Source organism: Giraffa tippelskirchi, chromosome 10 (genome assembly GCF_054371585.1).
Source record: "Giraffa tippelskirchi isolate mGirTip1 chromosome 10, T2T-mGirTip1v1.2.pri, whole genome shotgun sequence".
Taxonomy (NCBI): Eukaryota; Metazoa; Chordata; class Mammalia; order Artiodactyla; family Giraffidae; genus Giraffa; species Giraffa tippelskirchi.
Window position 1 is genome coordinate 66,586,919 of NC_137284.1, and position 27,208 is coordinate 66,614,126.

General features: G+C 39.6%; 1 pseudogene across 1 annotated transcript; it reads left to right on the top strand.

The window, feature by feature from the left end:
- Window positions 1-2,110: 2,110 nt before the first annotated feature.
- Window positions 2,111-6,953, top strand: LOC145524022 (large ribosomal subunit protein uL15m-like; annotated as a pseudogene). The gene is made up of 3 exons (XR_014067031.1): window positions 2,111-5,997; window positions 6,126-6,200; window positions 6,294-6,953. The product of XR_014067031.1 is annotated as a large ribosomal subunit protein uL15m-like (transcript).
- The last annotated feature ends 20,255 nt before the right edge of the window (window positions 6,954-27,208 follow it).

The following is a 27,208-nucleotide window of genomic DNA, read 5'->3' on the forward strand; positions in this document are numbered from 1 at the left end:
AAAACCTTTGACTTGGGCTTCTAGCCTCCAAAATTATGAGAAAATAAATTTCTGTTGTTTAAGCACTGGATCTGTGGAGTTCCATTATGGCAGCCATAGCAAATAAGACCACTGTCATCCTAACAGATGTGAGGTGGTATCTCATCATGGTGTTAATTGTGCATTTTGAATTTCCCTAGTAACTAGTGATGTTGAGCATCAAATGCACAAAATTTTAACCTTTTGATTTGTATTAACAATCTGTTTACTAGAAATATTATACTAATTAAAGCTCTTAACATTAGTGCCTCATTTGCCCTCTCCAACACCCATATGTAATATTTATCATATAACTTTTGAACAACACTGATTACAGACATGGAAAATGCTGCTGTGAGCTCCTTGATTGCAGTTATAAGGTGCTACATTTCTTCAGTATCATATATGGACTGAGCAGGATAGGCACTAAAAATATGCTTACTGAACTGAAAGCTACATTTTCAAAAGTATATTTGATCTTTAGAATAACTGATGTGAAAGGGCTTCCCTAGTGGCTCAGACGGTAAAAAATTTGCCTGCAACGCAGAAGACCTGGGTTCGATCCCTGGATTGGGAAGATCTCTTGGAGAAGGGACTGGCAACCCACTCCAGTATTCTTGCCTGGAGAATTCCATGGACAGGGAAGTCTAGCAGGCTATAGTCCATGTATATAATTGACCTTTAGAATGATTGCATGAGGTTAAATAGCCAATCTGATTCTTTTAAATCTGCATTCTCTCTGCCTCTCCTAAGACCTCCTATTTCTAATACCCAAGTGTTTTCGTGTGATCTCTCATCTCCAGACAGACTCTTTGATGCTATTTAAGTTTACTTACTAATCCTTAGTTCATTTCACTTTCCTTCTGTTAACATAATCTAACAAATAACAGTTATTTTTTACAAGAAAGACAGAAAAGGAGGGCAGGAAATCATGTTTTTAATTGAGGAAGCTCACATCTTTTGACCAAGAGAATTCACTGACATGTTGCACTGTGCCCTTCCATCACAGTTAACATTTCTCTTTCTCTATCCAATTAACTTTAAAGTGACAATTCTACTAGTAAATTCTACTAATAATACGCTCTTCAGTGAGAAAGTAAATCTTGCTTGAGTAGTCTTCCACTCATGTTTTGCCCTTTCAATCTTAGGTTTTAGGAACTTTTCTTTTTTTTTGTATATCTCTTACTTTTTAATAATATGATTGATAGAAAGAAGAACAAAACTTTCAGGTTAGGACCTTATCTCACAGAATGTCCTGGCTTGTGTGCAAATTGCTTGGAGATTTCCTTCTCACTGAACTCTGTATCCTACCTTGACTTTTTGTGCTTTTCTAATCAAAACAAAGAAGAAGCAGTCAGTCTCTCACTTTTCTGGGAATATAAAATAAATAAATAAAAATTCACACATTCTATTGGAATGAAAAGGAAGCCACAAAATGGTTCAGCCTGCAGGCACACATAAAAACACAAAAAATAGAACAGCAAGCAAACATAATCTTTCTAGAGGGCGTTTAGAGAATCATCATTATCTACCTTTCCACAGATAAGAAAAGGAATAGACACCTCATATAAGTGGAATCATGAAGCATTTGTCTTTCTGTGACTGGTTTATTTCACTTGGCATAATATCCTTAAGGTTATTCTATGTTGTTGCACACTGCAGAACTTTTTTTCAAAGGGCACAATAGTGTGTGTATATATATATATATAACATATATATACCTCTTTTATTAATTTATCTATGCACACCTTATGCTTTTTGAATCACATTTGTTTAATTCTATTGATTTAATTCATTTTGCTTTTACCACAGAGTAGAATCACAACATATCATTCATCCCAAATTTCTCCCTCACTTTACTATGGCAAGTTTACCTCCTTATGGGACTGCCCATCCCATCCTAAAATTTTTCTAAAAGTTTATCCTAAATGTATTTTTCTAAAATTTTTATTTCTTTATACATGGAGTTAACATCTAAATGATCCATATTCTTCTCGTTTTTTTACCAAGTTAAAATTTTCCTGTGAGGTGTCTTCTGAGAAATTAAGAAGAAACAAATGGAAAAAATATTTTGGGCAGTGGATGATGGGAGATTATTAAAAGAAGCCCAAGAATCTAAGCTTATTTGATATAACAGGCCTAACAAGCAAAACTCCAGATTAAAAAATCTTCATGTAAATGTGTTGGGGGTGCTTGAGAGAAGAAAGTGACAAAGAAAACAAATCTATAAGAAAAATCTGTGAGGGACAGCAAGGTAAACCCAGGTGAGTCAGAACAACTAAGCAAAGCTTAGTTTATCAACACTGACAGTAGCTACAGGAGGGCAGTCTATAGATTTTTTAAATAAAATGAACAAAATGAACATTTCAGGTATTTTACGTTGTAATGTACAATTTCTTAAGGTATTGGTTTATTTTATTTAATAGTCAGATTTTATGAAATATTACTAAAATGAAGAGGTCTGAACTAAAAAAATTTGCTCTGTGACATTTATAGAGTGTCAAGCTGCCATTATATGTGATGAGGTATATTTAGGCATATTATTTAAAACATAATGGATTATTGGCTGCTCTATGGGGATATTCATAATGAGTTGAAGCTGTTGGCATGGTTTAATGAGATTTTCTATTTTTCTTCCATTCATTCAGCTTTTTATAACACCAGGGCCTGTTTTTTATTTCAGTAGGCTGGCAACAAACAGTCCTTAGAAAAGAAAAATGCTGCAAGGCTGCTTCAGTCTTAAAGTGCTGTTGCAAATTTTCTTAAGCATTTTAGGATCATCTTTTTTATTTAGTCCAAATTCCTCTTTATCATGTTGCTACTCTGTTTTCAAATGGTAACATTAAATTTCTTTTTGTTTGCCCACAACGTGCTGGCTAAGCACTGTGCATGCCCAAAGCACAGCTATCTGCAGAACAACCAACTATGAAAGAAACTAAAACTTACCAGGATAGAGCTACTACCCCTAATGAGAAAAAGGAGGAACCACAAAGAGATGGCCAGGAGGAGCAAACTAGCGTGTGCGTGCTGTCGCTAACTTGTGTTGGACCCATTGTGATCCCGTGGACTGCAGCCCGCCAGGCTCCTCTGTCCATGCGATTCTCCAGGCAAGAATACTAGAGCGGGTTGCCATTTCCTCCTTCAGGGGGATTTGCTGACCCAGGGCTCGAACCTGCATCTCCTGCATAGGCAGGCAGAGTCATTACCACTGTGCCACCTGGGAAGCCCAACTAGTGATATAATCAAGTCCTATAGCCTCAGGTGGTGACCCACGAGCTGGAAGATAATTACTGTTCAGAGGTTCTCTCCCACAGGACTGAGAGTTCTCAGCCCCACATCAAGCTCCCCAACCCAGACGTCCAGCACGGGGAAGGGGAGCCCCCAAAGCACTTGGGTTTGAAGGCTGTGCCGCTTAATTTCGGGCGTCCCAAACAACTGCGGGAAACGGACTTCATTCTTAGAGGCACACACATCACTACACACACAGCGAGACCCATGGCGGAAGCAATGATTTGATAAGAGCCTGGGCCAGACCTAACTGCTGGTCTTGAAGCATCTCCCGAAGAGGCGGACCTCCCAGGAGACAGAGGCACCAGCTGCAGCCAATTTGGGAGCTCCTTCTACACATGCGGAAACCAGAAGTGGTGCGAGGGGAGCCAGGTGGACCCTCCCTCTCTCATTAGCGCCAAGACCTGGCCCCACCCAACAGCCTGTAGGCACCGGTTGCTTGGGCTCCTCAGGCCAAACAACTAACTGTGTGGAGATACAGTCCCCTCATCAGCAGACAGGCTGCCTTCAGTCTTCCTGAGCCCAACATCTCTAGATGCTGCTCCATACAGCCCGGACTACTAGTGGGCCAAGACCCAGCTCTTTCCACCAGTAGGCAGACAGCAGACTTGAGAAAAGCCTGCTCCTACAGCCTCCAGCAGGTCAGACCCTACACTGGCACCAGCTGGGCCCTGGCCCTTCTTACTAGCAGGTCAGCACAAGCTTCAGGACACCCTGGACCATATACCCAGCTGTGTCAGGAATAGAACCCCCACCCCACCCCCAACGCTCCCCACCCCCCACCCCCAGCAACCTGACACCAGCTCTGGGATTCCTGTACCTGCAGCCAGACTCTAGGACCCAGCTCTTCCTGCCAGTAGTCAGGCACTAACTCCAGGACCTGGCTTCACCCAACAGTGGGGATGGGGGGGTGGGGGGTGGGGGCAACAGCCCCAGAGTCTTCTGGATCCTGACCTCACCCACCAGTGAGCCATTACTAGGCGGGGAGACCCTAGGTTTCTGCAGCCAGCTACCTCGTGACCAGAACCCCTTAACCAGCAGTCAGAAACATCCGCATAAGGCAGAGCCTGACAACCACCTGGGCTGGGGCCAACCAACCCCACCAGATTACCCACATAGTCAGTCTGCAACAACAGAAGGACTCACACAGCCCTCTTATGGAATCCCTAGAGCATACAGCTTGGGTGAAGAGAGGGGAGTGCTCTGCCAGTACACACAGGACTTGTCCTACAGAGGCCACTTCTCCAGGGTTGAGAAAGGTAACTAACCTGTGTGTGCATGCCTGCCAAGTTGCTTCAGTTGTGTCTGACTCATTGCGACCCTGTGGACTGTAGGCCACCAGGTTCCTCTGACCATGGGATTTCCCAGGGAAGAATACTGGAATGGGGTGCCCTTTCCTCCTCCAGGGGATCTTCCCAACTCAGGGATAGAACCCACATCTCTTAACGTCTCCTGCATTGACAGGCGGGTTCTTTACCACTAGTGCCACCAGGGAAGCCCTTAACTAACCTGCTGAATACATAAAAATACCCATAGTGGACTTCCCTGGTGGTCCAGTGGCTAAGACTCCATGCTCCCAATGCTGGGGCCCCAGGTTTGACCCCTAGACAGGGAAATAGATCCCACTTATAGCAACTAAGACCTGATGCAGCCACATAAATATATTTTTAAAAATACCCATAGTAACTTAGACAAAAATAAGTCTCCAGAGGAATGTATTCCAGACAAAAGAAAGTGAAAGCGTTAGTCGCTTAGTTGTGTCCGACTCTTTGAGACCCCATGGACTGTATAGCCCTTCAGGCTCCTCTGTCAGTGGGATTCTCCAGGCAACAATACTGGAGTGGGTTGCCATTCCCTTCTCCAGGGGATCTTCCCGACCCAGGTATTGAACCCTGGTCCCCACATTGTAGGCAGATTCTTTACTATCTGAGTCACCAGGGAAGCCTGGTGTTCCAGACAAAGGAACAAGTTTAAATCCTAGAAGGATTAAGTGGAGATAGGCAATCTAGCCAACAAAGAGTTCAGAGTAAAGATTGTAAGCATGATGAGTTGTAAATAAAACAACAAAAATTATAGAGATTAAAAGCAACAAAAGAGGATTCTGGGCTCCACGTGGCGCTCAGAGAAGACCCTGTCTCTCTAAGGACCAGACTGTGAGATAGCTCAGAACACACGGTGACACCAAGTCCTACAACGCGCGGCGTTTCAATGCGTGTTTGTGCGGCGAAAGAAAATACAGCACATTCCAAGCCAAGAGCAAGGCACGATCTCTCAAAATACGGTCCCATCCCCAGTGAACTAAACACTAAGCCAGCTCAGCTCCGACGGAGAAGGTAGCCTAGCGTAACCGCCGCCGCCTGGATAGAGACCGCCCCCGGCGTGCCCCGCGGTCGGCGGCGCTGCGCGCCTGCTGCACTTCAGGGCCGAGCCGGCGGCCGTAAAGCAGCTCCTGAGATCACGTGGGTCTGGATGCCAGGCGCCCTTGCGGCGTCTCATGCAAGCGGGTCATGGCTGGCCCGGTGCAGGGCGCAGGGCCCCGGGCCCTGGACCTGCTTCGGGCCCTGCCTCGTGTGAGCCTGGCTAACCTGAGGCCGAACCCGGGCTCCTGGAAACCGGAAAGATAACGAAGAGGTCAGAGAGAGGTAGGAAGTGTGGCAGGGACCACAAGGGAGAACGGCAGAGAGGAACCCGGCCCTGGCTGGGCTTTTTTTTTTTTTTAAATAAATTTATTTATTTTAGTTGGGAGCTAATTACTTTACAATATTGTAGTAGTTTTTGCCATACATTGACATGAATCAGCCATGGGTTTACATGTGTTCCCCCTGGCTGGGCTTTGAAGGAGGCCAGACTCCATTTTACCTTCGAATCCCAAAATACGGGTTTAATGAAGGACACAGGAAAGCACAGGACAGAGCTCTGCGTTCATCTGGCGGTCTTACAGGAAGATAAGTCTGGCTGAGTTTTCCGTCTGTTGTTACTTTTTTTTGTAGCTTCAGACGCCAGTATCAGCCTTTGAGTCTCAACAGGCTGCAGTACCCGATTGACCTGGGCCGTGTCGATCCCACACAACCTATTGACTTAACCCAGCTGGTCAACCGGCGAGGTGTTCCCATCCAGCCATCTAAAAGGGACTATGGAGTCCAGCTGGTAGAGGAGAAAGTCTGTGCAAACCCATCCCATTCTTTCTCCGTGGACCACCCATTCCCAAGCGGATGCTCCCACCCGAGGCACTAGTGCCCTACTACACTGATACGAGAAATCGAGGCTACCTGGCGGATCCCGCCAGATTTCCCGAAGCGAGGCTGGAGCTCGTCAAGAAGTATGGCTATATTTTACCCAACATCAGTAAAGACGAACTCTTCAAAATGCTCAGTACTCAGAAGGCTCCAAGGCAGATTTTCTTTGGTCTGGCTCCCGGATGGGTGGTGAACATGGCAGACAAGAAGATTCTGAAACCTACGGATGAGAAGCTGCTTGAGTACTACAGCTCCTGAGCTCCGTCCAGGGGAGCCAGTGGTAGGAGGGCACTGGAAGGGGCGGTGACACGTGTTTCCCCTTGCATTGGCTCAGTTTGTGTTTCTGCGGAGGATGGTATTTTCTGTGTAATCATCTTTTTTTTTAATCAAAATTAAAAATATAGTAAGCAAGGACTGCGTGGAAGTGTGTATCTGTGTGTCTCAGCAACACGAGCTTGCTGGTACACTGCCCGAGGGAGCGGGCGGCTCTTAGACCATTTCCCCTTGAGTTTTCCATCATTTTCCCATTCAGGTCTTGTCTTATTGTTGCAAATCAGAATGAATATAGATGGGCTGGGCTTGCTTCGTTGTCCGCTCGGTCGGGGTCTGAGGGCTGCTGATGAGCTGGTGTGCCTCTTGGTTAGCCCTGAGGAACCTCTTATCCAGAGCTGAGACAGCAAGCCTTCAACCCAGACTGACGAAGATGTTGGATGTAAGTCTAAGGCTGGTGAATAGTTTCTAAGTATTGCAGTATTTGCTGGTAAGAGATTGAAATGAAAATTCCAAGTGAATTCATTTTTCTCAACTCTGGCAGAGCTGTCAAAAATGATCAAGCAATTAACATTTTTTTTCTTTGAAGAAGGTAAATGTTCTAATTGATATAATTTTGCTTATTTGCTGGACTTTGAAAACCTTTGTTTTTCAGTCATTTTAAATGATTTTGAAGAAAACAGTCAATGGTTATATAAGCCATGAGAACAGTTGGTAACGTGAAAATTAAACTGTTAATGTAAAAGGTTCAGTGGTCAGTAAACTTATTTAGTCTTGCAAAGATCTGTGTATCTAAACCATGTGGAAGCTTAATTTATCCTGATACAATTAAATCTTGAATAATTCATGATAATTCTTCTACAGTAGAATTAAAATGATTCATTTTTATTTTATTAAAAAAATTTTAAAACCTAAAAAAAAAAAAGCAAAAAAGGAAAAATAATAAATAACATACAAGGGAGCTCCCATAAAGTTATCAGCTGAATTTTCAGCAGAAATTCTGCAGGTGAGATGGGAGGCACAGTGTATTCAAAGTGATGAAAAAGAAAAACCTACAACCAAGAATAGTCTACTTAGCAAGGCTCTCCAGGTTTGATAAAGAAATAAAAAGCTTTACAGATAAGCAAACGCTAAAAGATTTCAGCAGGACTTCCCTGGTAGCTCAGCAGTAAAGAATCTGCCTGCCAATGCAGGAGATGTGGGTTCGATCCCTGGGTTGGGCAGATCTCCTGGAGAAGGAAATGGCATCCCACTCCAGGATCCTTGCTTGGGAAATCCCAGAGACAGAGGAGCCTGGTGGGCTTCAAAGTCCATGGGGTCACAAAAGAGTTGGGCATGACTTAGTGACTATACAACGATAACAAAAGAGTTCAGCACTACCAAACCAGCTTTACAACAAATGCTAAAGGAATTTTTTTGTAGGTGAAAAAAGAAAAGGCCGTAACTAGAAGCAAGAAAATTACAAAATGAAGGAGCTCACCAGAAAACACAAACATATAGCAAAGGTAAGAAAGCATCTGCACACAAAGCTAGTGGGGAAGTTAAAAGACAAAAGTAGCAAAATTATCTGTATCCACAGTAAACAGTAAAGGGACACACAAAATGATTAGATATAAAATAAGATATCAAGAAGAGTAATCATAAAGGGAGGAGAGTACAAATGGAGAGTTTTAAAAATGCGTTTGAAATGAGATGAACAACTTAAATCAATTTATATAAAAGCCCAATCATTTATATAAAAGCTCTGTGCAGTGTCCCAGAGGAGACACACTTTCTTTGAAGTATTTGCATTATGATTTTTCAAAGCTTAGTCTTGTTGCTACCTGCCTCTTCTGTATCTCAAGTTTATATAGGGAGTCCAGAATTAGAGAATTAAACAAAAAATAACTAATTCCTAGTTACTCTTTGGGCACTAATTGAATTCCAAGTATCCATTTATCCTGGAAAAATAATGAACTAAATTTATTAAGGATTTTCATTACAGTTTTATTATTCCTTGAAGATTTCCAAGCTGTTTGTATTGGGCATCCATGGGCTGTTATTTACTACATTAGGTAGAAGGTAAAGAAAATTGTATGTTTGTTTTTGATGTACAGGATTTTAACATTTCGAGGAGATTATATGCAAGCTGGATAAATGTAAAGCAACATTCTGAGTAAAATGTGTATTTAGTGCAAGTGAACTGTGAGAACCCTGCTGTTATTTGCTGTTGTTGGCACCATAAAGCAAATTATACTATCTTTTGTTTTACAGAATTTGTATCGCATATTGTAAGGTAACCAAAAGCTATATCCTCTGCCTAGAACAATTAATATAACCATCAATGGCAGTGGTTTACGTGGCTGTAATTATCTACGGCTTTTATACAGTTCGTTCTTATTAAGTGTTTTAATCATGATGTTACTGAATTTATCCTTTTGTTGATGGTAATGGGAAATAGACAGTTTTCTCTTGCAGCAGTCTTTAGAGCCCTAGGGATTTGATTTTTCTATTATGTTGATGATGGTTCTTTAGCTTTAAATTGTGTGATTTGAATGGAAAAGTATCTCTACTTTTGTCCCTTCTGAAATTTGCAGGAGGTGTTAAAAGAGAAAATTGAGGTAAATGCTACCAGTAGAATGATACTTGTAATATTTTTTTTTCTAAGCTGTAAATCTCTGTTGAACTTGGCTATTCTCTACATCTTACAACATTGCATCTACCAATGAAACAGCAACAGTCTTGGATATTTCTACCAGGGCCATGGCTGCAGCCTTCTAACTGGATTTTCTCCTTCAGTTTTAGTCTCCTTTATTCAATTTTCTGTTGCTCAGAGAGGAATTCTGTGGTCCCCCAATGGAAACAACACGCCAACACTCTTTCCAGTACGTTATCTTACTTTTCTTTGAAATATGTATTTTCTTTGAAGTATATTTATTGACTCTTTTCCCTTTAGAATGTACAGTCCATTGGTTCATGAAATTTGTTCTCTGCTCTATCTACAGCATCTAAAACAGTTCCTGGCATATAGTACATATTTAATAAACATTCATAGTAAGAGAATAAACATTGCTAGGTGTCATGGCTTAACACAATTGTGTTTTAAGTGAGAACTTATAAAATACACTGTGCTCAGTCCTAATCACACAGACAACAGTAGTTGTATGTATGGGACGTATACTTCTGGGTACCACAGGGTGATAAACAATGGAGAAAGAGTTCTTAAAAGGTTACCATCTTCAGGGCACAGCAAGAGGCAATAGACCCAGGAGCTTAGTCTTTCTTTGAAAGAAGCCTATTGCTTATCATCACAACTGCAGCTTGAAGGGCAGGCTTCTTATTAAATACACATTTAAGTGCCAACTGGAAAGTATTCCAGAGACCTTAGAGGGTGGGTGATAGCTGCACCTTCTTTCTCTACAATACTCTAGAATGCCAGTATTTCCTGAAGGGGTAGGGGAAGCTTCTACATGTGTCCAGTTCCTTGGTTTTTAGTTCGGGTGCCCTATCTTTGTGCCTGCTACCTAAGGAATGCCCCTTCATACTCTGGCTCTGGCAGCCAGGGAGCTCGCATGTCTGGGTCCTGCAAGACTATAATAATCAGAGACTCAGTTCTTAGCTGGCTGCCATTCCCAGGACACTGCACGGAGAACAGACCCAGCTAAAAGCCAGTCGTTCTGTGAAAGAGGTCCTGCAGCTTCAGCCTGAAGGGGAAGGCTCAGCTTGGGCACAGCTAGGGGCCTGTGGATGTGCCCTCAGGGAATGTAGTTGTGGTGCACACTGTTTTTGTGCTTCACTCTGCCTCACTACATCTCACTGATATCTCCTGGACATGAGTGGAAGCTTGCCTGGAGCCCAGATTTTTGTGACTTTCACTCAGGTAGGGGACACCTCCAGATCGCCTATCACTGGTGGTCAGCAGGGCTTATGCTAGCAACCTCACAGGACTGGATGTATTTGCATACTTTAGAAACTACTGCTTGAGTGTCTGAATTCCAGACAGTCTGAATCTAAGTGGTTGAGATCCTTTCCTTTGGGACACTAACAGGTCTTGGCACACTCTCAATTACCAGGGGCCATTAAAAATAAAATAGTTTGCATGGATAACAAAGGTTTGAGAAACAACCAAGAGCCAGAAAATGTTGAAAGATAAGGCTTATCTCCTATATGAAACTGCTCCTTTGAGATTGGGAGAGTCTGTTTTATCTAATGTATAGAAACCAACACAGAGTCCAGAAAAATGAAGATTCAGAAGAATATATTCCAAACAAAAGAACAAGGTAAAACCTCAGAAAAAAAATCTTCATGAAACAGAGATAAGTAATTTACCTAAGAAAGAGTTCAAAATAATGATGATAGCAATGTTCACCAAACTTGGGAGTAAAATGAGTAAACTGAGTGAGATTTCAACAAATATATAGAAACTAAAGAAAGAATCAAATAGAAGTCAAAGAGATAAAGAATATAATAACTACTGAAAAATTCAGTAGAGAGTTTCACCAGAAGACTAGATCAAACAGAGAAAGGATCAGTCAACTCAACGACAGAGCAGTGGAACTCACCCAAGAGCAGCAAAAAAGAAGGATTTTAAAAAGTGAGGATAGCTTAGGAGATTTATGAGACAACATCAAGCTAACATTTGAATTATAGGTATTCTCAAAGTAGAACAGAGCAATAAAAGGGACAGAAAATTCATTGGAAGAAATAATGACTACAAACTTCCCTACCTTGGGGAAGGAAACAGACATCTGGATTTAGGAAATCCTATTGTCGGGGGAGTGTGTAATTTCCTTGGTTCTGTCTCATCGCAGCAAAGATTTGAGCATTGACATGGCAGACCAGTGTTACAGCTCAGTTTTATTAGGAAAAGCAAAGGATAGTATACCCTCAAGGTGTGAGGGCCGGCCAACTCCAAAGGAGAGGGCTCAATCCTTTTAGGCTTCCTCCTTTTATACATTTGTCTCTTCCCCCGCAAGCCTGCCCTATGCAAACTGGGCTAGCCAAGAAGAGGGAGTGTTTGTTTCACCTGAAGTTCTCACTCCAGTCTGCAGATTTCCTTTTCCATTTTCATGAGCTTTTTCCTTTCTTTGTCTTTTAGCCACTGCCATTTTGGACTCGTTTTTCCCTATTCTAACTACCTAACACTATCAAATGCCAAAGAGAGTTTTCACAGAAAAAGAACAAACAATCCTAAAATTTATGTGGGACAACAGAAGACTCCAAATATCACAGTCTTTGGAAAGAAGCAAAAGCTGTAGGCATCAAGCTCCATGATTTCAAATGCTATTATGAAGCTGTAGTAACTAAAACAGTTTGGTATTGGCATAAAAACAGACACAGAGATTAAGGGAATAGGATAGAGAATCCAGAAATAAACCCACACACTTACGGTTAGTTCATTTACAACAAAGAAACTAAAAACATAAATAAGAAATGGGAGTCTCTTCAATAAATGGTTTTGGGAAAACTGGACCTGTACCTTACACCACATGCAAAAATCAACTCAAAATGGATTAATTAGTTGAATATTAGACCTAAAACCATAGAACTCCTAGAACATAATAGGCAGTAAGTTCTTTGATATCAGTCTTGGCACTGATTTTTTTTTTTTTTTTTTGCATTTGTCACCAAAGCCAAGGGCAACAAACGTTTAAAACAAAAACAAATGAGAGTACATCAAATTAAAGAGCTTCTGCAAGGTAAAAGAAGTCATCAACAAAATGAAAGGTCATTTACTGAATGGGAAAGTGATCATAAATAATGTAACTGATATATCCAAAATATATAAAGAACTTATACAACTCAGTAGCAAAAAAAGAAAAAAAAAAGATTCAACTTAAAAATGGGCAGAGGTTCTAAATAGACCTCAAGTCAAAGAGCTTACTGAATGGACATTTTTCCAAAGAAGACATGCAGATGTCTAACAGATGCATAAAAGATGCTTAACATCACTAGTCATCAGGGAAATTAAAATCAAAATAATGAGATATCACTTCACACCTGTTAGAATAGCAATCTATCAAAAAAGATAAGAAAGAACAAGTGTTAGTGAGGCTGTGGAGAAAAGGGAACCCTTGTGCATTGTTGGTGGTGATGCAGCCATTATGCAAAACAGTATAGAGAAATTAAAAATAAGTAAGACTGACATATAATTTGGTAATCCCACTTCTGTATATATATCTGAAGGAGATTAAAACAAGCTAGGGAAATTAAAACACGTACCCTCATGTTCATTGCAGCTCTATTCACAGTAGCCAAGACATGGAAACAAACTTAAGTATAAATGGCTAAAGAAGTTGTTACAAATATGTATATATATATATATATATATATATATAAATTCATTATATATATGAAATTATTGTATTTCTATATTATATAATAAGCATAATATATAATATAATAAATTATATATAGTGAAATATTATTACTCAGCCATAAGAATAGAAGTGAATCTTACCATTTGTGACAGCATGGACGGACCTTGAGGGAATCATGCTAAGTGAAATAAGTTGAAGTGAGAGAAATACCATATAATAACACTTTTATGTGGAATATAAAAACAAAGCAAAAATGAAAAAATGAACTCATAGTTAGAGAACAGATTAGTGGTTTCCAGAGGTGAGTGGGAGGTGGTCAAAAGATATAAACTTCTAGTTACAAGATAAATGAGTTCTGGGCATGTAATTCACAGCAGGGTGACAGCAGTTAACAATGTGTGTGCTCAGTCGCTCAGTCTCTCAGTCATGTCCAACTTTTTGCAACGCCTTGGACTGTAGCCCACCAGGATCCTCTGTCCATGAAATTTTTCAGGCAAGAATATTGGAGTGATATTTCACTCCAGTGGAGTGGTTGCCATTTCCTACTCCATGGGATCTTCCCAACCTGGGGATTGAATCTATGTCTCCTGCATTGCAGGAGGATTCTTTACCCACTGAGCCACCTAGGAATCCCTAATATAATTGTAAGTAAATACTAAGTTAAGAACTTCCAGTATCACTTCAGGTCATCTGACCAGTCTGTTCTGCACTAATCACTATCTTTAAGGAAAATGATATATTAGCATTATACATAAAATTGCTGAAGATCTCTGCATAAGATAGCTGTATAAGGCAAGTGGTGCAGGATTCCTTAGCCCTCTTATAGAATTGAGGAAAGCATGTCTTCTAAGGAGTTACATGGCTGTGGCCAGAAGGAGAAAAATTGATCTTTATAGTTGAGCAGATATTGCTGCTATTGGGGAGGTCTGGTTAACATGTAACATGGATGCACAATGCACACAAGAGAAGAGGGAGGAAGCCCAAATGGGTGGAGAAAATTCTTAGTTTAAGTTTTTCTTCTTTCCTTAAAACGAGTTTCTTCTTTTCCTTAAAAATGAGTTTTTATTTCATAATGGATGAATAACTAGACTTATTGTGGCTATCATTTTGCAATATACACAAACACTGTATCATTACATTCTATACCTAAAACTAATATTATATGTCAAAAGGTACCTCAAGAAAAAAACCAACAAAAAAACCCAAAACAAGGTTAGAGAGTTGTTTTACTATGTTATCAAACAACAAAGGCCTTGTGAAAGACATATTTTAAAAATGGACTATAATTTCCTTTCAGGTAAACATTTTCATTAGTCCAGATAAGAGTTTATATAGGTTTATGCTTGTGGTTCTATATTAATTTTCTCAGCACTGAAATATTTATTGAGCTTCATAATTCACATGATTTCTGCAAAGTATGTGGCATCTTCATCTTATGCTCTTCACCAACCTCATTGTCATTAATAAGTGGAGTGATCATATTTGCTTTCATTTCTAGAATTCGAATCTTCTCATGGCTTAGGATGTTTATGGAAGTAATTTTTTGTAGGGGAGGAAAATTTTTATTTTTTCTCTACCCATTTCAGGTTTTCTAGTTAGGGCCCTGTAAATTAGACTGACAAAGACAGATTAACAAAAGAAAAAGCAAATAGAAGTTTATTAACATGTGCATCCTGAGTGTTCATTAGAAGGACTGATGTTGAAGCTGAAACACCAATACTTTGGCCATCTGATGTGAAGAGCTGACTCATTTGAAAAGACCCTGATGCTGGGAAAGATTGAAGGCAGGAGGAGAAGGGGATGACAGAGGATGAGATGGTTGGATGGCATCACCAACTCAATGGGTGTCAATTTGGGTAAACTCCTGGAGTTGGTGATGGACAGGGAGGCCTGGTGTGCTGCAGTCCATGGGGTCACAAAGAGTCGGACATGACTGAGTGACTGAACTGAACTGAACATGTGCATCACACATATACATGGTTGTACTCAGTGTTGAGTAATTCATTGGGGTGGTTAGAACTGGTCTTATGTAGCATCTTGGCAAAAAAACAATACATTTTTGGAGAAGTGACAAGTCAAAAGAAAAGGACTTCTAGGATGGCAAATTGTGGTGGTAAAGGTATGGGGGAACTAATGGTGAATAAAGTCAAGTTAGTGAAGTTTGATGTGAAGATTGCTCTGATGCATCTCTGAGCAGATCATGGTCTAGAACTGTCAATGGTGATTAACTTCTTTCTACTAGAGGGGTCAGAACACTTTTACAAATTTATGTCCTATTTTCAGACAAATGAGGGAAGCAGAGAGCTTTCCTTGTATCTGTTTCTTCTCAACTACATTCATGCTAATATTATCTTTATGCTAAAGTGGCATGTTTTGCTCCTCATCACTTATATATTATCTCTATTCACTTTTTAATGAAACTGCATAACCTTTTGTCCTAAGATAACTATTTTCTCAGTTTCAGCATTAACTTTCTCACTCGTATGCCTCTTTATGTTTAAATCTATAAAAGTTCCCACAAAATTTTAAGAAATTCATCTTTAGTTTGTATAGTATCCCTTACTGATAATCCAGAAATGTTACCAAGTCCAAGCTCTCTCTGCTCACCACGTGACAGGCCAATAAATCTGAGACTCGAGTTGTTGCGGCAAGGAATATGATTTTATTCAGAAAGCCAGCTGAGTGAGAAGATGTCAGCCTAATGTCTCAAAATAGCCATCCTTTCGGGGTCTGGATGCCAATTTCTTTCATAGAAGGAAAGAGAGAAGCGGTGAGGAGCTGAAGTTAAAAGGCATAATAGAGAGGGAGAGGCAATGAGGAAGTAAAGTAAAAAGGGCCATTAGTCTTGTGAAAACACCTCTGGGAAAGGCCCACATGGGGAAGGAATGTGTTCATCTCTTCTGTCTGGCAGCCATACACAGGTGGACAGGGTCAGATTATTTCTCTGTGAGCTGAATAAAGGCACTTTAGTTTAACAGACAGGCAGAGGGGCAGGGTTCTCTGAGGCAGAGAACTGCTAATCACTATGTATGATTAGTGGTGGTGGTGGTGGTTTAGTTGCCCAATTGTGTCCAACTCTTTGCAACCCCATGGACTTAGCCTGCCAGTCTCCTCTGTCCATGGAATTTCCCAGGCAAGAATACCGGAATGGGTTGCCATTTTCTTCCTCAGCAGATCTTCCTGACCGAGGGATAGAACCTACGTCTCCTGCACAGGCAGATTCTTTACTGACTGAGACACCAGGAAAACTCCTATTGTATGATTATGATAACAAAAGCAAAGAAAAGCAAGTCAAAGATCCAACATGGAGTCAGATTGGCTCTCCCTTGCAACCAAAATAATACTTTGGTGGAGGGCTATCTTGAGTTTCAGGAAAAATTGCCCTCCTTATTATTCATGTAAACTTACCCTTTATTTTCTAATTACAATTTATTGCAGTTTTTAAATTTGACTGCTCTTAGAATTCCTGCCTACAATTTTGTTTTCTGTTTTAGGACACCTATGCTAATAGGATGTTTCTGTAATTTGAATCTAACTGGGCATAAAAAAAGTGCTCAGAACAATATAAATATAAGCACTTTTCATTAGGAATTTCACTCAAAAGTATTTTCCTCTAATAAAAGCTAGTGAAGAGATACTATAAATGAAGCAGCAGCAAATAAGTCTTAATCTTTTCTTATTCCCATGAATGATTACATTATTTATTTAATCAATCACATAATGTCTTTCTCAGTCTTTGAAGTATTATATTTGAGGATAAAGCTTTTTATAACAGCACCATTATTTGTAGTGTTGTCTTACCAAATTAAAAGGTTTCAGTGTAATATGATAGGATTTTATTTGTATTGAGCACTGTCACTTACCCTTTGTCTTTTGTCCTACTCTAGAATGTGAGTCAAATCATTATTCCCACTTAGATGCAAAATAATGTAAGTTTTGAATTATGTGAAACAAAGCCACACCAGTGAGCAAGTTCTAATATTGCAACTCTGGCTGACAGAACACTTCCTTGTTCATTTACTTGTATCTCTAAGTCCAAAGTTAACATCCATGGAAGTTAGGTACACCTCATCTCAACTGAAGTGCCCTGAACTAAATATTTTTATTGTTAACCAAACTTTAGCTGGATATTAAACAGTAAGATAAAATCATAAATTATTTCTTATTTACATTTTAGTTCCTTTTCTAATTGTCAACTTCTTCCTGCTTTGCCCCCAGTTATTCTGCTTTTCCTGTGAAAACCAGTAGAAACATTTTCCACAATTCAGTTTGCCTTTGGGAAGACAGCCAGTTCTTTTCTGGGTAAAGTTGACCGGATGACAGTTTCATTGGCCTTGTTTTATTTTTGAAACAGAAAAATAGCAAGTTTCCATCTTTTCTAAATTTTTATTTTCATGGATGAGAATGCTAAATGACAGCTGTGTTGATGAAATTCACTTTTCACTTCAAGAAAACTGACTAATGGACCATCTGATAAAAGTGCTGATACCATTTGTGCATCACAATAGTTTCCTTCCTCCAAAAAACTCAAATCAGGCATGAAACTTGAAAGCTGGAAACCAAAGAAACCTTTGTCATTTTGCTTAATAGTTAGGTTAATCCCAAATTAATAAGTATTTTTATTTTTAATAAATTTATTTATTTTAGTTGGGGGCTAATTACTTTACAATATTGTAGTGGTTTTTGCCATACATTGACATGAATCAGCCATGGGTTTACATGTGTTCCCCTTCCTGGACCCCCCACCCACCTCCCTCCCCATCCCATCCCTCTGGGTCATCCCATTGCCCCAGCCTTGAGCCCTTGTCTCATGCATCAAACATGGAATGGTGTTCTGTTTCACATATGATAATATACATGTTTCAATGCTATTCTCCCAGAACGTCCCACCCTCACCTTCTCCCTCAGAGTCCATAAAATTGTTCTATGCATCTGTGTCTCTTATTCTGTCTCACATACAGGGTTACCGTTACCATCTTTCAAATTCCATATATATGCATTAGTATACTGTATTGGTGTTTTTCTTTCTGGCTTACTTCACTCTGTATAATGGGCTCCAGTTTCATCCATCTCAGTAGAACCGATTCAAATGTATTTTTTTAATGGCTGAGTAATATTCCATTGTGTATATGTACCACAGCTTCCTTATCCATTCGTCTGCTGATGGACATCTAGGTTGCTTCCATGTCCTGGCTATTGTAAACAGTGCTGCGATGAACATTTGACTGAGGATGGAAACCATCTGAGTCCAAGAGGCATCATTGAAAATGGAGTCAGAGTTTATAAACAACCATAGTGGCAATCGCAAGTACTTAGAGACTGGAGGTTTGTGAAAGACTTGCAGGTCTTGTTTCTCATACCCCCATGATAATCACTATCATGATTGTTCTCAGTGTGCTTTATTACCAATGATGAGTAGTAATAATAAGAGGTAATAATTCTTGGTTTTTGTTTTTATTGAAAGTATAGTTGGCCATAATATTATTAGTTTCAGGTGTACAGCATAGTGGAGTTTTTTTAGTTTATTTTTTTAATTTTTTAAATTTAATTTTTATTTATATTAGAGTATGGTTGATTTACAATGTTATATTGGTTTCAGATGTACAGCAAAGTGATTTAGTTATCCATACACATTTATCCATTCTTTTTTGAGATTCTTTTCCATATAGCTTATTACAGAATAATGAGTAGAGTTCCCTTTACTATACAGTAGGAAGTCCTTATTGATTATCTATTTTATATATAGTAAGTGTATATTGTTAATTTCAAACTCCTACTATATCACCCCCCAACCTTTCCCTTTTGGTAACCATAAGCTTGTTTTCAAAGTCTGAATCTGTTTCTGTTTTGCAAAAAGTTCACTTGTCTCATTTTTAAAGATTACACATATAAATGATATCATATGATATTCATCTCTGTCTGACTTACTTCAGTTAGTATCATAATCTCTAGGTCCACCATGTTGCTGCTAATGGCATTATTTCATTCTTTTTTACAGCCGAGTAACATGCCATTGTATGTAGGTATCACATCTTCTTTATCCATCCTTCTGTCAATGGACATTTAATGTTGCTTCTATGTCCTGGCTATTGTAAATAGTGCTGCAATGAATGTTGGAGTGCATGAATCTTTTCTAGTTACTGTTTCTTTCAGATGTATCTGGAAATCCCAGAAGTGGGATTGCTGACTCATACAGTAATTCTTTTCTTTAAAATTTTTATTTTATATTGGAATATAATTGATTTAATAATGTATTAGTTTCAGGTACACAGCAAGGTGATTCAGTTATACATATAACTATTCTTTTTCAAATTCTTTTCCCATTTAGGTTATTACAGAGGACTGAGCAGAGTTTCCTGTGCTATACAGTAAGTCCTTGTTGATTATCTATTTTATTTATTTCTTTATCTTTTGACATGTACACACTGCTTTATGTATTTATTTATTTTTGGCTGGGCTGGGTCTTCATTGCTGCCTGCAGGCTTTCTCTAGTTGCAAGAGCAAGGGCTACTCTCTAGTTGCAGGACACAGGTTTCTCTTGTTGCAGAGCACAGGCTATTGGTGCACAAGCTTCAGTAGTTGTGGCACAGGGCCTCATTAGGTATTGCTTGCCAGCTCTAGAACGTGCAGGCTTTAATACTGTGGCTTGCCAGCTCTAGAGCACAGACTTAGTAGTTGTGGCTCATGGGCTTAGTTGCTCCTCAACATGTGGAATCTTTCCTGGACCAGAGAAAGAATCTTTGCCATGTCCCCTGCAATGGCAGGCGGATTCTTATCCACTATGCCATCAGGGAAGTCCTGGTTATCTATTTATAAAAATAGCAGTGTGTACATACCTGTCCCAAACTCCCAATCTGTCCCTCCTTCACAGCCTTCCCTGTTGGTAACCAACCGTAAGTTCTCTGAGTCTCTGCATCTGTTTCTGTTTGTAAATAAGTTCATTTGTGTCATTTTTTTTAGGTATTGCATATAAGTGATATCATGTGATATATGTCTTTCTCTGACTTACTTCACTTAGTATAATAATCTCCAGGTCCATCCATGTTGCTACAAATGGCATTATTTCATTTGTTTTTATGACAGAGTAATATTCCATTGTATATATATACCACATCTTCTTTATCCATTCTTCTGTCAATGGATATTTAGGTTGATTCCATGTCTTGGCTATTGTAAACAATGCTTCAATGAGCATTGGGGTGCTTGTATTCTTTCAAACCAAAAAAATAAAGCTCATGATATTTACCGTATGTTGGGCCCATCTTAATGTACTCTTACATACATGCTTTCCTTTAATTCTTATATCAAACCTATGTGATGTCCCCATTTTATTGATGAATGGGCTGGGTCTTGGAGAATTTAAAAAACTTTGCCTCTGATTACATGCTTAGTCTCTTCAGTCTTGTCTGACTCTCTATGACTCTATGGACCGTAGCCTGCCAGGCTCCTCTGTCCATGGGGTTCTCCAGGCAAGTGGAATGGATTGCTGTGCCCTTCTCCAGGGGATCTTCCCGATCCAGGGACTGAACCCATGTCTCTTGCATCTCCTGCATTGGCAGACAGGTTCTTTACCACTAGGGCCACCTGGGAAGCCCACCTCTGATTGCAGAGCTAGTAAATGGCAGAGTTGATACTTGAACTGTGGTCAATCTTATCTTAGTCTTAGCTAAACAATTGCATAGATAAATATATTACTTTCAAGAAGAAGGCTTGCCTGAAACTTGAAATCTAAAGGATTAGGTTTGAGTTTTCTTTGATTTGGTGATATATTTATTTTAGCTCAGTTTGTTGAATTTCATTGTACCTGCCTAAAATGTTAATATTTGGAGAATCAAGAGAATTATATAAAGGAGATGCAAGAGTTGAATGTGCAAGTGGAAAATCTTATTTGTTTTCTTTAGGGATCTTAGCAAACATTTTAGGGAAAAATAATCTGACAGTTTCTGTGACAAAGACAAAGCATATCGTTTAACTCATAGAGAGAAAGTGTCCATTCTTATACATGTTACTTTCCTATGTTAGCATTTGAAGTGTGTGTTTCCAGTGGAAAGTATTAATAGAAGACTCCTTTGTCTACTGCTTAGAGATAGCCCATGGAGTGGTTAGAAAAGCACAGGTCATTTTGTGTCCATTTCCAAAATCCCCATTGTCATTTTCAGAGATGCCAACTGTCCCTCTAGAAAGTAAATAGCAAGTTTCTCTTTCCGGAAGAATACAAGACAATTCCCAAGAAATCACCCAAACTAAAGCTGTATGTTTTAATCAGACTTTTACTATTTGTTTTAAGGTTGTGATCAAATGTCTGTGGCTCAGAAAAGTAATCTGAAAACACAGATCTACAGAGATCACTGTTCCAAATACATAAGAGCCCTTTGGCATACATTTAGGGGATATACATGATTATTGTTAGACTGCATGGCAATTAAGCATAAATGTAAAACAGTTTATATAAATAATTCTACTGCTTCTTTTTCAACTATATCAAGATTTCTCAGCCTATGAGGTCAGTTTTCCAATATATGTGCTTTAACTTGTTAGTGTTGACAGTTTCTTTGCATATCACAGTAAAATGTTAGTCACTCACTCCTGTGAGACTCTTTGTGACCCCATGAACTATAGCTTGCCAGGCTCCTCTATCCATGGAATTCGCCAGGAAAGAATACTGGGGTGGGTATCCCTTCCCTTCTTGAGGGTGTCTTCCCAACTCAGGGATTGAACCTGGGTCCCCTGCATTGCAGGCAGGCATATTCTTTACTGTCTGAGCCACCAGGGAAGCCTGTATCACATATCACAGTACTAGCTAACAATCTCTGGACACCCAGAACTCTTATTATTTCAGAACACTGGAGTTCAGTTTCCAAGAGTGACAATTTCTTTTCCCTAACATTAAAGTTCTCTGTGGTCTACCACTGAACATTCCAACTCTACATCTGTTTCATTCTCTAACTCCAGGCTCCTAGATCTCAAAACTTCTGAAATGTATGTGCATTAGTATCAGTTTTATAAAATCACATATATTCAGATCTCACTCCTGATCTACAGAGCTAGAATCTCTATGCATGAGGAAGTACTTAAAACAAGCTTTCAGATGTTCCTGAGACAGACTAGAGTTCCCAAATCAGCTGTGTTGTTTTGGAGGTCTTGAAAGTGCAGGCAAATTATATCATGGACATGAGATGTTTGAATGTATAATCAAGATATTGTGGGAAGAGAATATACCCAGACTACTGAGGAAAACAGTGAGAAAAATCTCAGTATTAGCTTTTCTAAATCTTTCTGAAATTTGTAATGAAAAAATGTGAGAGATATTTGGGTATTTTATGTGTGGCAGACACAAAGCACATGGCACAGAGTATTACCACAGTAAGTGTTCATTAGTTGTTGCCTCTTGATATTAATTCATTCATTCAACTAATTTTTAAATGCTAAGACTGAGACTTTTATAAATATGAGCAAAACAAAACCCTCAAAGGGATATATAAAGTATTGGTAAAAATAAACAATAATTGCTGCTGCTGCTAAGTCGCTTCAATCATGTCCGATTCTGTGCGACCCCATAGATGGCAGCCCACCAGGCTCCCCCATCCCTGGGATTCTCCAGGCAAGAACACTGGAGTGGGTTGCCATTTCCTTCTCCAATGCATGAAAGTGAAAAGTGAAAGTGAAGTCATTCAGTCGTGTCCAACTCTTAGCGACCCTCTGGACTGCAGCCCACCAGGCCCCTCCGTCCATGAGGTTATCCAGGCAAGAGTACTGGAGTGGGGTGCCATTTCCTTCTCTGAAACAATAATTAAATAAATACAAAAACAAATATGAGATATAAATTGAGACACTAGAAAGGGGAAAGAGGGTGTTAAAGGAGTATACAAAAGAGAGAATTTGACCTAAACAGAGAAAGGGAACAGAATATGTTTCCCAGGGAAATCCAAAGGAAGAATAGAAGGGTGGAGAATTGGACTATTTTTGGCAAAGAGGTCAGCATTGTTTTACAAACCTGTGGTTGTTATAAATGCCTGTGTTCAGTGATTTGCTTCAAAAGTCTTTAGACTTACACCCTTTTATAGATTATAACTGAGGTTAATTAATGTGAGCAAAGTCACACATGATTTAGCAGGTGATGGGTTTACAATTAGAAATCCAATTGATTCTGTTTGAAGCTTATGATTTTTCTTTTTCATTTGAACATGAATATTTTTCAAAGGGAAAATAACAGTAACATCTTCTCAGTCTTTGCTTACAAAAGAGTGTTAGAAATCGAGCATTAAATATATAAGGTTGGAATTACAAGGGAAAGAAAAAAGGAATATAAAGATGCTTTCTTACATCAAAATTTTCTTGTGGATTGAAATCAAATGGGTATGAATTCCACTGTGGTAGAAATGGCAATGTGGATGCATCTGGAATCCTCATTCTCTTCCAAAAGAGTAAATCAAAGTCAATTCTATATCTTCAAGAAAATTGGAGATACCAAGGGAACATTTCATGCAAAGATGGGCTCAATAAAGGACAGAAATAGTATGGACCTAACAGAAGCAGAAGATATTAAGAAGAGGTGACAGGAATACACAGAAGAACTGTACAAAAAAGATCTTCATGACCTAGATAATCACGATGGTGTGATCACACCTAGAGCCAGACATCCTGGAATGTGAAGTCAAGTGGGCCTTAGGAAGCATCACTACAAACAAAGCTAGTGAAGGTGATGGAATTCCAGTTGAGCTATTTCAAATCCTAAAAGATGATGCTGTGAAAGTGCTGCACTCAATATGCCAGCAAATTTGGAAAACTCAGCAGTGGCCACAGGACTGGAAAAGGTCAGTTTTCATTCCAATCCCAAAGAAAGGCAATGCCAAAGAATGCTCAAACTACCACACAATTGCACTCATCTCAAAGGAAATGGCAACCTACTCCAGTATTCTTGCCTGGAGAACCCAAGGGACAGGAACCTGGTGGGCTGCAGTCTATGGGGTTACACAGAGTTGGACAGAACTGACGTGACTTAGCAGGAGCAGCACATGCTAGTAAAGGAATGCTCAAAATTCTCCAAGCCAGGCTTCAGCAATATGTGAACCGTGAACTTCCAGATGTTCAAGCTGGTTTTAGAAAAGGCAGAGGAACCAGAGATCAAATTGCCAACATCCGCTGGATCATCGAAAAAGCAAGAGAGTTCCAGGAAAACATCTATTTCTGCTTTATTGACTATGCCAAAGCCTTTGACTGTGTGGATCACAATAAACTGTGGAAAATTCTAAAAGAGATGGGAATACCAGATCACATGACTTGCTTCTTGAGAAACCTGTATGCAGGTCAGGAAGCAACAGTTAGAACTGGACATGAAACAACAGACTGGTTCCAAATAGGAAAAGGAGTACATCAAGGCTGTATATTGTCACCCTGCTTTTTTAACTTATATGCAGGGTACATCATGAGAAACGCTGGGCTGGAAGAAGCACAAGCTGGAATCAAGATTGCCGGGAGAAATATCAATCACCTCAGATATGCAGATGACACCACTCTTAGGCCAGAAAGTGAAGAAGAACTAAAGAGCCTCTTGATGAAAGTGAGAGAGGAGAGTGAAAAAGTTGGCTTAAAGCTCAACATTCAGAAAACTAAGATCATGGCATCTGGTCCCATCACTTCATGGCACATAGATGGGGAAACAGTGGAAACAGTGGCTGACTTTATTTTTCTGGGCTCCAAAATCACTGCTGATGGTGATTGCAGCCATGAAATTAAAAGACACTTACTCCTTGGAAGGAAAGTTATGACCAACCTAGACAGCATATTAAAAAGCAGAGACATTACTTTGCCAACAAAGATCCGTCTAGTCAAGGCTATGGTTTTTCCAGTGGTCATGTATGGATGTGAGAGTTGGACTATAAAGAAAGCTGAGCACTGAAGAATTAGTGCTTTTGAGCTGTGGTGTTGGAGAAGACTCCTGAGAGTCCCTTGGACTGCAAGGAGATCCAACCAGTCCATCCTAAAGGAGATCAATCCTGGGTGTTCATTGGAAGGACTGAGGTTGAAGCTGAAACTCCAATACTTTGGCCATCTGATGTGAAGAGCTAACTCATTTGAAAAGACCCTGATGCTGGGAAAGATTGAGTGTTGGAGGAAAAGGGGATGACAGAGGATGAGATGGTTGGATGGTATCACCAACTCAATGGATATGAGCTTGGGTAAACTCCGGGAGTTGGTGATGGACAAGGAGGCCTGGCGTGTTGCGATTCATGGGGTCGCAAAGAGTCGGACTGAGTGACTGAACTGAACTGAACTGAGTCAGGTAGTGAATCAAAGTATAGTTGCTTTTCCTGATGAGGTCTCCTTAGCTAAGAGAATTTTTACAGCCCATTGAATCTTCTGTGTAGCTATTAAACTGATAAATATTACCCCCTTTGTCCAGTTAATTAAAAATAAAAACAAAACAGGAGCAGTTTGTTCTTATCTGGAAGTTAAACACTGCACCTTTACTGTTTTTCTCAGGGTTTGATCAATTTTCCAGTTTTGTGCTACAGTTTTGTCTAAAAGAAATGGGTGTATGTCACTGCCCCACTGAATATTATGTTGTTTCACCACATTTATCACACTCTGTAAGATGAGGAGAAAGGGAAGTAAAAGAAACCCTGGAAGTCTTGGTAAGATGTCTTTTCCAGTGCCAGAGAGGAGGATGAAACTCTTCCTAATATAGCATACTATCACTTCTTTGAAGTACCTGAAGAATATCAAGATTTCTTCTTCAAAGTGAAAAACAAATAGTTATTGATTGAGCCTGTTATCACTAAGAAAGAGGTACAGTTCTTTGGCATTTTGTGTCTGTGTGGGTGTGCTTTAGAGATAATGTGCATTTTACATCTGCATGTGTTCTATGACTCAAAGTTTCTAGAGCAAGCCAAGAGCTCTCTAATTGGTCCAGGCAAGCAGTGTGCCACTTTACTTTAATGAGAGTAGCAGATGTTGTGATGATAAAATTATCTGAAGCAGATTGGGAAGTTGAGTGAAAGCAAGTCAAACTCCAAGAGGAGAATCCCTAACAGAGAGGAAGCAAAATAATTCTCTTCAGGCAAGTAACTGTACTCAGAATAAGAAGCAGTTTCTATTTGTAACTAGCTCAGCAGAGACCTTGAGGGTCCCTTGCAAGGAGATCAAACCAGTCAGTCCTAAAGGAAATCAAACCTGAATATTCAATGGAAGGACTGATGCTAAAGCTGAAGCTCCAATACTTTGGCCACCTGATGCAAAGAGACAACTCAATGAAAAAGACCCTGATGCTGGGAAGAATTGAAGGCTAAAGGAGAAGAAGGTGGCAGAGGATGAGATGGATAGATAGCATCATCAACTCAATGAATCTGAGCAAACTCCGGGAGATAGTGAAGGACAGGGAAGCCTTGCATGCTGCAGTCCATGAGGTCACAAAGAGCTGGACATGACTTAGCAACAACAACAAATAGTAGCGATAATGATATAAGTTGAACTTAACTCTTCTGGCTTGAATCATCAAAGATAAAAAAGGATGATGAAAGAGATCATGAGTTTTAAGTACATTGCTGGATCTTATAGAGCTGATAAATGGTCCTGGTATTCATTCTTGGCGTATGAATTAGGTGGTAGGTGAGCGAACAACTCATGGAATGATCCTGCCAAGTAAGGAACTGCAAAATGCTGAATGATTAATTCTCCAAACTAGATTTGTTGTTGTTGTTCAGTCGCTCTGTTGAAAAGAAGTTTACTGATTGCATGTGTGTGTATGTGTGTGTGTGTGTGTGTGTGTGTGTGTGTGAATGCAGTGTGTTAGTCAGAAGGACTGACTGTTAAAATAGTATATTCATTTGATACATAGATTCTCAACAACAGGGCTTTGGAAGCTGTAAGTTCTCAGCTTTGGAGTTGAAAGAAAGAAATTACTTGTCAAGTGTAGTTCCTCAAAGATACAGTTTCCATAGAAAAATGGACATTCAAAAGCATAGCTTTATTTCAACATGCTGGTATAAAAGAATATGAAAATATAATGAACTTAAGATCCCCTGGAAATTTCTATTTATAGAGTTGTATGCACTGAAATGGAGAAGGAAATGGCAACCCACTCTAGTACTCTTGCCA